General features: G+C 39.3%; 1 pseudogene; it reads right to left on the bottom strand.

Moving 5' to 3' along the window:
* Positions 1 to 1,785: 1,785 nt before the first annotated feature.
* Positions 1,786 to 4,197, bottom strand: LOC133764826 (SRSF protein kinase 2-like; annotated as a pseudogene).
* Positions 4,198 to 14,065: the final 9,868 nt, after the last annotated feature.

The raw sequence follows: 14,065 nt of genomic DNA, 5'->3' as shown, positions 1-14,065 counted from the left end.
AGTTATGGACAGTGAGAGAGAGACAGAGAGAAAGGTCTTTCTTCCATTGGTTCACTCCCCTAATGGCCGCTATGGCTGATGCTGCGCTGATCCAAAGCCAGGAACCAGGTATTTCCTCCTGGTCTCCCATGCAGGTGCAGGGACTCAAGCACTAGGGCCATCCTCTGCTATCCTCCCTGACCACAGCAGAGAGCTTGACTGGAAGAAGAGCAACCAGGACTAGTACCTGGGGCCCCAACCGGGACTAGAACCCAGGGTGCCGGCGCCGCAGACGGAGGATTACCCAAGTGACTCATGGAGCCGGCTATAATGTTGGTTTACGAAACCACACTGGTTTTTATAACATGACTGATGTTAGCATCCTATTGGTGGTTTATGACATCATAATAGATTATGACATTAAATTAACCTAATAGTGTTTGGAGGAGGCACACCACATGGTACCCGGTCATCACATTTTTAAAGGAAAATCACCTTTAAAAGTCCTTTTAGAAATACACAAAAAAATACAAATAGGGCTGCTAAATAAATAATAATGCATATTTTAGAATGATGAGCATGTCAGCCAGTGCCATGGCTCAATAGGCTAATCCTCCACCTGCGGCACCAGCACCCAGGGTTCTAGTCCCAGTCAGGGTGCCGGATTCTGTCCCAGTTGCTCCTCTTTCAGTCCAGCTCTCTGCTGTGGCCCGGGAGTGCAGTGGAGGATGGCCCAAGCACTTGGGCCCTGCACCCACATGGGAGACCAGGAGGAAGCACCTAGCTCCTGGCTTCAGATCAGTGCAGTGCACCGGCCGCAGTGCACTGCGCTGGCCACAGCGGCCATTGTGGGGTGAACCAACAGAAAAGGAAGACCTTTCTCTCTGTCTCTCTCTCACACTGTCCACTCTGCCTGTCAAAAAAAAAAAAAAAAAAAGAATGAGAAGCATGTCTTTTCCCTCTTTAAAGTGCCATATGGGGAATGGCATCTTGTAACCCAGAACCACTTCATTTCAAGTCCAATATAAAAGGACTGTTATGGAATGAAAATCTGCACAATGCCTTGGAGCAGTTAAAATCTGCCACATGCAGCTCAGGCTATAAAACACTCAAGACTTGGTAACTTTTTTGCATTTGAGTCCCCATCTCATTTCTAATGAAAATTAACATTTACAGAGTGCATTTACATACACTATAATACAGGAATGATGTCCCTTTGCCAGAAGGTAAAATTGTACATTTCCTTGCTATTTCTTGGTTACAACTTGATAACATTCTTATGATTTAAGTTATAGAGTACTCAGCTAAAATATTTCTTCATAAATAGTTACAAAACCGGCCAAAACACAAATGGGAAAGTATTTTTATTCAAATCAATGACACCTGAATGTCACACAGCACAGGAAACAATGCTTAGAGACCAGAAGAGAGTGGGCAGTGAACTACTTAGCTGAAGACAAAAGACTACCCTTCCCCAGGACCACAGTGCACAAAAAGAAAAATCTCAAACAATAGCACCTCAAAGCAAAATAAAGGTCTGAGGATGAAGCCAGCCCACTCACAATCCTGTTAAAAAATGAGAGTAACCATTTAGGTCCAATGTACTGGAAAGCATTTGCTAGCACAGAATGCTATATTTGCAGAATTTGTTAGAATTCAACCACAGATGACAAAGGCATTCACCAGCAGAGGCTTGCTTTTCTGGAACCATTTCTAACTTTGGGATCAGGAAAACTGTGAACTGTGCAGCATCTTCATGGGGCCAGCCATACCCTTCCACAAGTACATCAAACAGGTTCCAGGGCTTCAGCTTGGTGAAGTGCCACAGTTCTCCATGCATGCCGTACTCCAAATGTCAGCAGGTGTACTGTAACCTGTGCCTATCAAAACCTCTATGGACCAATACTACCATGTCTGGATGTCTTCTACTAAGTGTTTACATACCCAACAAGCATTTCCCAGATTAACAATTTTTACTCTAATTTTATCTGCTTTCTGAGGATCTAGGGGGTTCACCAACAAGTCAGCTGCCTGAGTTTTTGTTTTTGGCAAATCTCCAGTACTGGAGGCTGAAACAGTCTTGTTTCTGTCATGGGGTGAACTGCTTTCCTCTTGCTTGGTCAGTGGTGATACCTCTGACGGGACAGAGCTGCAGGCCACAGGTTCTTAGGACCCTGAGAACAGGGAAGTAGGAAACTTGGGAAGCTGTGACTCTGGAATTTCATGTTCCATTTAGCAATTCACCATTGAACTGTTCGTGAGAGCTGCTATATGTGTAATCACTTTCTGCATTTGGCTCATCAGAGTTATACTCATTGGGATTTGGGCAGTCATCTTCATCATCTTCCTCCTCCTACTGCTGCTGCTCCAGTGAGAAGGGTCCATTCTCTATATGGCCGTTGGTTTTCGGGGATTCTATCCATCTGGGATCTAGGTTTGCAAGTTCCAGTTCGACATAGTCTTCATCTTTCTCAATGTTTTCTTTCTCGGCATCTTCTTTCTCGCCTTGGTCCTCAGCTTCATGGCTGTCCTTCGCAGTCTCCACCTTGGCAGCCTCCTCCAATCAGCAGCTTTTAGTTGCACTTCGGGGCAGTATTCACCATCTTGCTCATTGGAAGGTACAGCTGAGGTGATGTTTTCTTCTATTATTTTCCTTTCAGCTCCGCACTCCAGTTCTTCTATCTCCTGCAAGCATTTCTCCAATAATTCTGCCTGCCTCTCCTGCTTCTTTTTCAGCTTTTTCTTTTGGTTTTTAGTCATTTTTCCTATAGGTTTCTGCTGTGGAGACGTACTTACTGCAGACCCTAAAGTAGGAGGAGCACCTGCTTTCTGCCATTGAGTGGGCTTGGCAGCCATTCTTCTCACACAGGAATCATCCACACACTTTAGAATGTTTTCTGGCTTTATGTCCATGTGAATGATCTTGCATTTACCATGCAGATAATCTAATCCTCGAAGCACCTGTCAAATGATACTCTTCACACAGCATACTGAGAGGTCTTGATAGTTGGACTTGATGATCCACTCAAGGAGATGGTGGCCAAGCACTTCAAATACCATGCAGATATGTGTTCCATTCATGCCTTAAATATTTTTTTTCATTTATTACACTTTTATTTAATGAATATAAATTTCCAAAGTACAGCTTATGGATTACAGTGGCTTCCCCCCTCCCATAACTTCCCTCCTACCCTCCCCTTACCCACTCCCTCTCCCCTTCCATTCACATCAAGATTCATTTTCAATTCTCTTTATATACAGAATATCAGTTTAGTATATATTAAGTAAAGATTTCAACAGTTTGTCCCCATAGAGCAACACAAAGTGAAAAAAATACTGTTGGAGTACTAGTTATAGCATTAAATAACAGTGTACAGCACATTAAAGACAGAGATCCTACATATTTTTTTAAAAAAATTAATTTTCTATGCCATTTCCAATTTAACACCAGGTTTTTTTTTTCATTTCCAATTATCTTTATATACAGAAGATCGATTCTGTATATAATTAGTAAAGATTTCATCAGTTTGCACCCACACAGAAACACAAAGTGTAAAAATACTGTTTCAGTACTAGTTATAGCATCACTGCAAATTAGACAACACATTAAGGACAGATCCCACATGAGATGTAAGTACACAGTGACTCCTGTTGCTGACTTAACAATTTGACACTCTTGTTTATGGCGTCAGTAATCTCCCTACATGCCTGAACTCTTTAAGTTATCGATGAGCTGGGCCATCATGTCTGTGGGTCACTGGGAATACTTTCTTTTTTTTTTTTTTTTGACAGATGGAGTTACACAGAGAGAGACAGACAGAGACAGAGAGAAAGGTCTTCCCTCCATTGGTTCACCCCACCCCCCAAATGTCTGCTATGGCTTGAACTATGCTGATCTGAAGCCAGGAGCCAGGTGATTCTTCCTGGTCTCCCATGTGGGTGCAGGGCCCAAGCACTTGGGCCATCCTCCACTGCCATCCTGGGCCACAGCAGAGAGCTGAGTGGAAGAGGAGCAACTAGAACCTGGTGCCCATATGGGATGCCGGCACCGCAGGCAGAGGATTAACCAAGCGAGCCACGGCGCTGGCCCCTGGGAATACTTTCTTGAACACATTTGAGCAATTTTATTTCATTCAAGGCTGTTTCTGTATAATGCTGGGCACTTTTTACAACTTTCATAGCAACAAGTCTTTTCCCCTGCATATCTCAACACAGCCAGACAGTAGAGAAGTGCCTCCATCCAGGCTTCCTAATAACATGACAATGGCCATTAAAGAGGTCTCCAATTTTCACTGGATGATTGGCACCTTTCTTAGTAGTCTCATCCTCTGATCCCAGGATCTCTTCCTCTGGCTCAGGGGGTGTGGGGTCTGGCAGATGTGGTGGAGGTGGTGGCGGTGGCAGCTAAGCTAGGAGTAGAGTACTCATTTCTGCGTGTCTCCCAGGTTCAGAGCTTGTGCACATGAAGAATTTCCAATGAAATTTTCAACTCATTCCTTCACCCTCTTGCCAGCATCCTTTAGCGTGATCTTTAGGAAAGAGCCTCAGTTGAGGACAGTGAGTTCTGCAAGCACAGTGCCTGGAAGATGGAGGGAACACTGGCTTCATTGGAAGAAGTATTTCTCTTCCTGATTTCAGAAAACCATCTTTCTATTTAAGTATGTCTTTCTCTTTGAGGCTAAAATTTTAGTCCTGAACTCATCCATACTCTGAAGAGACCAGGAGGTATTGAATGCAGGTACCAGGTTACAGCTTTCTCACCCAGCCAGAAAATAAAGCAAGCAGAGTAAGGATACTTGGCTTTGTCAATTTATGGATACCTTGCCAGTAAAATAGGGCAAAAGAAATTGAATTTACAGAGTTTAGGCCATTTATTTATTTTTACTTTATTTCTTCTTTATTACTATTTCTTTTCTTAAAAATTTTATTTAAGCTACAAAAGTTTCATGTATTTCATATATACATATTTAGGAACATAGTGATAGTTCCTTCACTCCCACTCATGCTCTGTTTTTCCTCCTCCCTCTAACATTTCCAATCTTAATTTTAACAAAGATCTACTTTCAGTTTACTTAATTGTTGTAAGGTTAACCCTAAACTAACTAAAGGGTTCACCAAATAGTATGAAGAAAAAAGCACTTCCTCAACAGAAGAGACAAGGACTGTAAACAATCATCAAATCTGAAAATGTCAATTTAGTCCTATACATTACCATTTAGGTACTCTAATAGCTACCCTTGATCACAGAATATGATAAATTTCTTTTGGGGGCTGGCTTATTTCACTAAGTATAATGGTTTCCAGTTGGATACATTTTGTTGCAAAAGACAGGACTTCATTTGTTTGCAGCTGATTAGTACTCCCTTAGTGTGTGTGTGTGTGTGTGTGTATATATATATATATATATATATACATACATACTACAATTTCTTTATCCAGTCTTCAGTTGATGGACATACGTTAGCTATTATGAATTCAGCTGCAATGAACTTGGGGGTACAGTTAGCTCTTTCAAATTCTGATTTCTTCTGCTTTGGTTAAATTCCCAGGAAGGGGATCGACAGATCAAATGGTTGCTCTATGTTCAGATTTCTGTAATATCTCTGTACTGTCTTCCACAGTGGCTGCATCAATTTACATCAGCACCAGCAGTGATTTAGGATACCTTTTCCTCACATCCACGGAAGCATTTGTTGTTTATTGATTTCTGTATAAGAGTCAATGTAATTGGGGTGAGGTGAACTGCCTTGTCATTGCGATTTGCAATTCCATAATGGCTAGTGATCCTGAACATTTTTTTTTTCAAACATCTGTTGGCCTTTTGATATTCACTCTTGAAAAATGCCTGTTCAAGTCCTTTGCCTATTTCATAACTGGATTCTTTGTTTTGTTTTTGTAGAATGTCTTGAGCTCCTTATAGATTCTGGATATTAACCCTTTATCAGATACATAGTTTACTAATATTTTCTCCCGTTCTGTCAGTTGTCTCTTCACTTTGCTCTTTCTTTTGCAGGGCAGAAGCATCTCAGCTTGATGTAATCCCAGTTCTCAATTTCAAATTTGCTGGACTATGCTTCTGGGATCATTTCCAAGAAGTCTTTGCCTATGAAAATGTTGAGCAGAGTTTCTCCAATATTCTCTAGTGATTTGATGGTATTGGGTCATAGATTTAGGTCTTTGATCCTTTTTCAGTGGATTTTTATGTAAGGTGTCAGCTAGGGGTAATGTTTCTTTTTTCCACATGCGGTAATCCAGTTTTCCCAGCCTCATTTGTTGAATAAACTTTGCTTGCTCTAGGCATTGATTTTAGGTCCATTCTCAAATTTAAGTAGGTTATAGATGCATGGACTGGTTTCTGGACTTTCTATTCTGTTCCATTGGTCTACACATCTATGTTTATGCCAGAACCAGGTTGTTTTGAATATAACTTCCCTGCAGCATGTCTTGAAATCTGGTATTGTGAGGCCTCCCATTTTGTTTGTAGCATATTATATTGCTTTAGCTTTTCAAGGTCTCTTGTGTTGGTATATGAATTTTAGCATCATTGTTTTCTAGATCTGAAAAGAATGTTATTCGTAAGTTGGTAGGGATCACATGGAATCTGTGAATTGTCTTCAGTAGTATGGACATTTTGATGAAGTGATTCTTCCAATCCATTAATATAGATGATTTTTTTTTCCATTAGAGAACTTTGACATCTTTGGCTAAATTTATTACAAGGTATTTCATTCTTTTTGTAGCTATTGTGAATGGGATTGATTTTAAAAGTTCTCTCTCAGACATGGTATTGTCTGTGTACACAAAGGCTATTGATTTTTGTATGTCCACTTTATATCCTGAAATTTTACATAACTCTTTCATGGGTTCCAATAGTCTCTTACTGGAGTCTTTTGGTCTCCCAATGTATTGTAATATGCCTTCTACAAGTAATACTTGCAGAATATTTGTAGGAATACTTGTAGAATACTTGTAGTAATAACTTGAATTTCTCCTCTATAATTTTTATCCCTTTGGTTTTTTTTCTTGCCCAATAGTTCTGGTTCAAACTTCTAAGCTATACATAGAATCATATTATCTGCAAATAGAATAGTTTGAATTGCTTCTTTTCAATTTCTACACTTTTGACTTGTTTTTCTTACCTAATGGCTCTCACTAAAACTTCGAGGACTATATTGTGTAGCAATTTTGAGAGTGGGAATTCTTGTCTGGTTGTGAATCTTAGTGGGAACACTCCCAATTTTCCCCGTATTCAATAAGATCCTGGCAGAGTATTTTCCTATATCCAATTTGCTTAAGGGTTTCATCCTTAAAGGGTATTGTATTTTATTAAATGCTTTCTCTGTATCTATTGAGGTTATCATATAGTTTTTGTTCTTCAGCTTATTAATTTGATGAATCAAATTGATTGGTTTGTGAAATGTTGAACCATCCATGCATACCAAGGATAAATACCACTTGGTCCAGTGAATCATCTTTTATGTGTGTTATTGAATTCAATTTGCTACTCTGTTGTTGAGAATTTTTGCATCTATGTTCAGCAGGGGTATAGGTCTCTAGTTCTCTATCTGTGTTGTATCTTTTTCAGATTTAGGGATTAAGGTGATTCTGGCTGCATAGAAAGAATGTGGTAAGATTCCATTGCTTTCAGTTGCTTTGAACAGCTTGAGAAGTATTGGAGTTAGTTCTTCTTTAAATGTCTGGTAGAATTCAGACCATCTGGTCCTGGGCTTTTATTTTTTAGGAGTGTCTTTATTACTGATTCAGTCTCCATTTTGTTTTTTGTATGATTAGGTTTTTTATATCTTCATGACTCAATTTTGGCAGACTGTATGTGTCCAATAATCTGCTGATTTTGTTTTGAGTTTCCCAATTTGTTGACATACAGCTCTTCGTTTAAATTCCTAATAAATCTTCTGTGGTATGTGTTGTTTCAATTCCTTTTTCATCTCTAAATTTATCAATTTGAGTCTTCTCCCTCTCTTTTTTTTTTGGTTAGTTTGGTAAAAAGTGCATCACTTATATTTACTGCTTAAAAAAAAGCTCTGTTTCTCCACTGGTCATCAATATTGATTTTTGCTTCAATTTTGTTGATTTATTCTCTAAATTTTATTATTTCTTTAATTCTATTAATTTGAGTTGTTTTTTATTTTTTATTTATTTTTATTTTTTTAAACTTTTATTTAATGAATATAAGTTTCCAAAGTACAGTTTATGGATTACAATGACTCCCCCCCCCATAACTTCCTTCCCATCCGCAACAGTCCCCTTTCCTGCTCTCTCTCCCCTTCCATTCACATCAAGATTCATTTTCAATTCTCTTTATATACAGAAGATCAGTTTAGTATATATTAACAAAAGATTTCAACAGTTTGCACCCACATAGCAACACAAAGTGAAAAATACTGTTGGAGTACTAGTTATAGCAACCTACCTAGATTGAACCAGGAAGACATAGAAAACCTAAACACACCCATAACTGACACAGAAATTGAAACAGTAATAAAGGCCCTCCCAACAAAGATAAGCCCAGGACCAGATGGATCCACTGCTGAATTCTACCAGACATTTAAAGAAGAACTAACCCCAATTCTTCCCAAACTATTCAGAGCAATCGAAAAAGAGGGAATCCTCCCAAATTCTTTCTATGAAGCCAGCATCACCTTAATTCCTAAGCTGGAAAAAGATGCAGCATTGAAAGAGAATTACAGACCAATATCCCTGATGAACATAGATGCAAAAATCCTCAATAAAATTCTGGCCAATGGAATGCAACAACACATCAGAAAGATCATCCACCCAGACCAAGTGGGATTTATCCCTGGTATGCAGGGATGGTTCAACATTTGCAAAACAATCAACGTGATACACCACGTTAACAGACTGCAGAAGAAAAACCATATGATTCTCTCAATAGATGCAGAGAAAGCATTTGATAAAATACAACACCCTTTCATGATGAAAACTCTAAGCAAACTGGGTATGGAAGGAACATTCCTCAATACAATCAAAGCAATTTATAAAAAACCCACGGCCAACATCCTATTGAATGGGGAAAAGTTGGAAGCATTTCCGCTGAGATCTGGTACCAGACAGGGATGCCCACTCTCACCACTGCTCTTCAATATAGTTCTGAAAGTTTTAGCCAAAGCCATTAGGCAAGAAAAAGAAATTAAATGGATACAAATTGGGAAGGAAGAATTCAAACTATCCCTCTTTGCAGATGATATGATTCTTTATTTAGGGGACCCAAAGAACTCTACTAAGAGACTACTGGAACTCATCGAAGAGTTTGGCAAATTAGCAGGATATAAAATCAATGCACAAAAATCAACAGCCTTTGTATACACAGGCAATGCCACAGCTGAGGAAGAACTTCTAAGATCAATCCCATTCACAATAGCTACAAAAACAATCAAATACCTTGGAATAAACTTAACCAAGGATGTTAAAGATCTCTATGATGAAAATTACAAAACCTTACAGAAAGAAATAGAAGAGGATACCAAAAAAAAAGAAAAGAAAAGAAAAAATCTTCCGTGCTCATGGATTGGAAGAATCAATATCATCAAAATGTCTATTCTCCCAAAAGCAATTTATACATTCATTGCAATACCAATCAAGATACCAAAGACCTTCTTCTCAGATCTGGAAAAAATGATGCTGAAATTCATATGGAGACACAGGAGACCTTGAAGAGCTAAAGCAATCTTGTACAACAAAAGCAAAGCCGGAGGCATCACAATACCAGATTTCGGGACATACTACAGGGCAGTTGTTATCAAAACAGCATGGTACTGGTACAGAAACAGATGGATAGACCAATGGAACAGAATAGAAACACCAGAAATCAATCCAAACATCTACAGCCAACTTATATTTGACCAAAGATCCAAATCCAATCCCTGGAATAAGGACAGTCTATTCATTAAATGGTGCTGGGAAAACTGGATTTCCACGTGCAGAAGCTTGAAGCAAGATCCCTACCTTTCACCTTACACAAAAATTCACTCAACATGGATTAAAGACTTAAATCTACGACCCAAAACCATCAAATTATTAGAGAGCATTGGAGAAACCCTGCAAGATATAGGTACTGGCAAAGACTTCTTGGAAAAGACCCCAGGAGCACAGGCAGTCAAAGCCAAAATTAACTATTGGGATTGCATTAAATTGAGAAGTTTCTGTACTTCAAAAGAAACAGTCAGGAAAGTGAATAGGCAACTGACAGAATAGGAAAAAATATTTGCAAACTATGCAACAGATATAGGGCTCATAACCAGAATCTACAAAGAAATCAAGAAACTCCACAACATCAAAACAAACAACCCACTTAAGAGATGGGCCAAGGACCTCAATAGACATTTTTCAAAAGAGGAAATCCAAATGGCCAACAGACACATGAGAAAATGTTCAAGATCACTAGCCATCAGAGAAATGCAAATCAAAACCAAAATGAGGTTTCACCTCACCCCAGTTAGAATGGCTCACATTTAGAAATCTACCAACAATAGATGCTGGAGAGGATGTGGGGAAAAAGGGACACTAACCCACTGTTGGTGGGAATGCAAACTGGTTACTCCACTATGGAAGTCAGTCTGGAGATTCCTCAGAAACCTGAATATAACCCTACCATACAACCCAGTCCCATAATTTCTTTATCCAGTCTACTGTTGATGGGCATTTGGGTTGGTTCCAGTTCTTAGCTATTGTGAATTGAGCTGCAATAAACATTAATGTGCAGACAGCTTTTTCATTTGCCAATTTAATTTCTTTTGGGTAAATTCCAAGGTGTGGGATGGCTGGGTTGTATGGTAGGGTTATGTTCAGGTTTCTGAGGAATCTCCAGACTGACTTCCATAGTGGCTTAACCAGTTTGCATTCCCACCAACAGTGGGTTAGTGTCCCTTTTTTCTCTACATCCTTGCCAGCATCTGTTGTTTGTAGATTTCTGCAGGCCAGGGCTTTAACCTGCTGTGCCACAGAGCTGGACCCTCATACATAGACTTTTAGCTTCTCTTCCTGCCTACCTTTGGCACCTTGTTCCCCCACAACCATAACAGCATGAAGTGAATCATATTGTTTCTATCAGGCTTAAATCCTTTGGGAATGTCTTCTGACTCTGAGAGTAATATCCAGATACAGCTGTACAGTGCTAGCTCACTTGATTCCCTTTGGTTGAGTCCCACCTAAGACAGCCTCGACTTAACAGTGTACCTTGTGCATGTCTTTTCTTCCTGCCCTGTCCTTGAGTCTTCTGCTGCAGTCATCCTGAGAGGCCTTCAAGGTGATCTAGTGTTTAGAAGCATAAGTGCTGACATTATAGGAGAAATCTGGGTTCCTGCCTCTGAAGCTGCATGAACTTGGGCAACCTCTTTCTCTTCTCTGTAAAATAGGGGTGGTGGTAGTAATAATGATAATAATAATAAATTCCCCATGAATACTGTTTATTCTTGCAAGATAATAAAAATACCCCCTCATTTCCCAAATAATTGTGGTACTTATGGCGGTGCTAATTATCTGCCCAACTTCTAGAAAGTTTGCTCTTTAAGTGATTAATCTTTTCAATGATCTTCATGCAAATTTGTGTTTCTAGAATATCTTTCTGGAAGTCCTCTTAACTTCTGAAAGCATGTGACCATAGGGAGGTGTCAAGAGGTTCACTTTTTCTCCTTCATACAGAGTGCTTAAAATCTGGCACTGATATACACAACTAGTATGTGCCAACAGGGATAGACAGAATGGAAGAGATTGGAGATTAAAAACAACTCAGCTTCCTGGTACAGGAGGCTTCCACAAAATTGTGACCTGTTTGCTTGTTGGCCCCTGACAGGTAGGTAGATGTGTGGAGAGTAAAGAGGAAACAGAATCTTGCAATGTCTTTTTTTAGTACTAATTCCAACACCAAACTCTGACTAAAACTTAAGTTACTGCAGTTGATTTTTATCATTGCAACAGTGAGAATAGGCTGTCAGAACAAACTGCAACAAGCCATTGTCCCATCTTATAGAGGAGAAATTTCAGGCACTGAGAGGCTAATTTGCCCAAGTCAAAGAAAATAATTCATGGGGTGAGATATGCAGCCAGCCTGATTCCTCCTTAGTCTACACTTCAGACCACATTTTATTACAGTTTCAAAACAGTTCATGGACAATGTGCATTATAAAAAAACTCATGAATTTCAAAAATGTTTGAACCAAAATAAATGTATCCTGAATCCAATTTCCACAAACGTTCTGAAGTCTCTTAGGTATAAATGTGGTTCTCTGCAGATTATTGACCATTTGACCTACATTCATTTAATGGAGACCAAGGCAGAGAACTGCTGCCTGGGAAGAGACCAGTTCCAGAGGAAGGGATGCCAGCAACACTATCACTGCGGCCATGGGAGGAGAGAGGGCCGACAAGGATCCCATTCCTCACCCATTCCACCTGCTCCCACCTCTCCTCAGGATGGAAGCAAGAGGTATGCTTGATGAGGTTGAGATAAGAGACAAGGAAAATGGGAAAAAGAATTTGAAATCAACTCCTATCTTTTGAACCTTAATGCAATTTCTCACTTTAAGAGTTATGGTTGACTTTTTTTTACAAGGTCTTAATTATTTTCTACTCTTTGAACAATTTGTTTTTCTCCATGATGATGGGTACTGCCTGTGTAAGTTTTAATCTTGCTCACAATAAATGTCTTGGGCATCTTTCCAGGCCTTTTGATTCTTGGCCTTCTCATTTCTGTGCACATGCAGATTATCAGAGAGACAGAGCTTGGATGGAAGTTGGTGGGACACTAACACCCATCTGCTACCTTTCATTTCTCCACTAGGAGGACTTCACCCAGAGGGAGCTCAGGCTTGCATAAGGGTGTCAGAGCATGAGATGTCTAGACCCTCCCCTTACAGGTTCAGACAACATTGCCATTCCTTCTTCCTCTGCTCCTTCAGCAACTAGGGACTGAGCAACACTCTTGTAGGACCAATGCAGACTGGACTCCTGTAGGTGTTAATGGATGACCAGTCTTGAATGGTCAGGAATGTTAGGGCATTTCAAGGACTTATAATGACCAAAGCAGATGTTCTAGTTGAAATTTTTTCAAAGGAGAACTCCATGAGAGGTTACAGGATAGTTAACATGATTAGGAGAAAATTTTAAAGGAAATGGGACTGCTGATAAAGGACATGGTGTAATACCACCACAACCCCCTCCCACTGCTGAAAACTTATGGAAGATTGAAGAAACCCCCACAGGAGAAGCCTTAATATTGATGTGTGTTTATATACAGCTGTGGGGGAACAGTTTTAATACACCATACAGGGTGTTTCTTAGGGAGTAACAGCTTTTGATGAGAAAAGAATGGGGAATTGTATCAGGGATAAATATTTTAGTTGCAATAGAACATCCAATTATTGAACAATTGGTGTGAATTTAAAATGGTGCAACCGCTATGGGAAACAATATAGCAGTTTAGCCAAAAAATTAAAAATAAAATTGACATATTATTCAACATACTGGATACATGTGTATTTCTATGTTCATGGAAAATGGAATTAAAATATGAGTTCATGTCCATGGAAAAATTTTTGAAATCCATCCATCTTCCTGCTATTACACACCATGAGAAGCAGCAGAGATTATGGGACAGTTGGCTGGGAGACCTGAGTTGAGTTTCTCACTTCTGCTTGCAGATTGGCTCAGTTTCACATGTTCTGGGCATTTGAAGAATGTACCAACATTTAAAGATGAGTTTCTCTCTCTCTCTCTCTCTCTCTCTCTCTCTCTCTCTCTCTCTCCCACCTCCCTCTCATTACCTTTCAAAGAAATTATTTTTAAACCATTGAAAAATGGAACTAAAAGATTAGCTCATTTTGGTGCCAAAAAAAAAATTAAAATCCAGAGAAACAAGGGGTTCTTCAAAAGTTTATGGAAATATTATGAATATCATGCAGAGTTTTTAATATTTTGCAGCAAAATAGACTTATCCTTTATTTCTATTTTTTCATTAAACTTCAAATTACCCTTGTGTATATAACATAAAATGATAAATGTGAAAGATTTAGGTAGCATGAGCACCATATTTAGTCTGTTCCACAGCAAT

This window comes from Lepus europaeus, chromosome 7 (genome assembly GCF_033115175.1).
Source record: "Lepus europaeus isolate LE1 chromosome 7, mLepTim1.pri, whole genome shotgun sequence".
Classification (NCBI taxonomy): Eukaryota; Metazoa; Chordata; class Mammalia; order Lagomorpha; family Leporidae; genus Lepus; species Lepus europaeus.
This window is presented reverse-complemented; position numbering and strand designations above follow the sequence as displayed.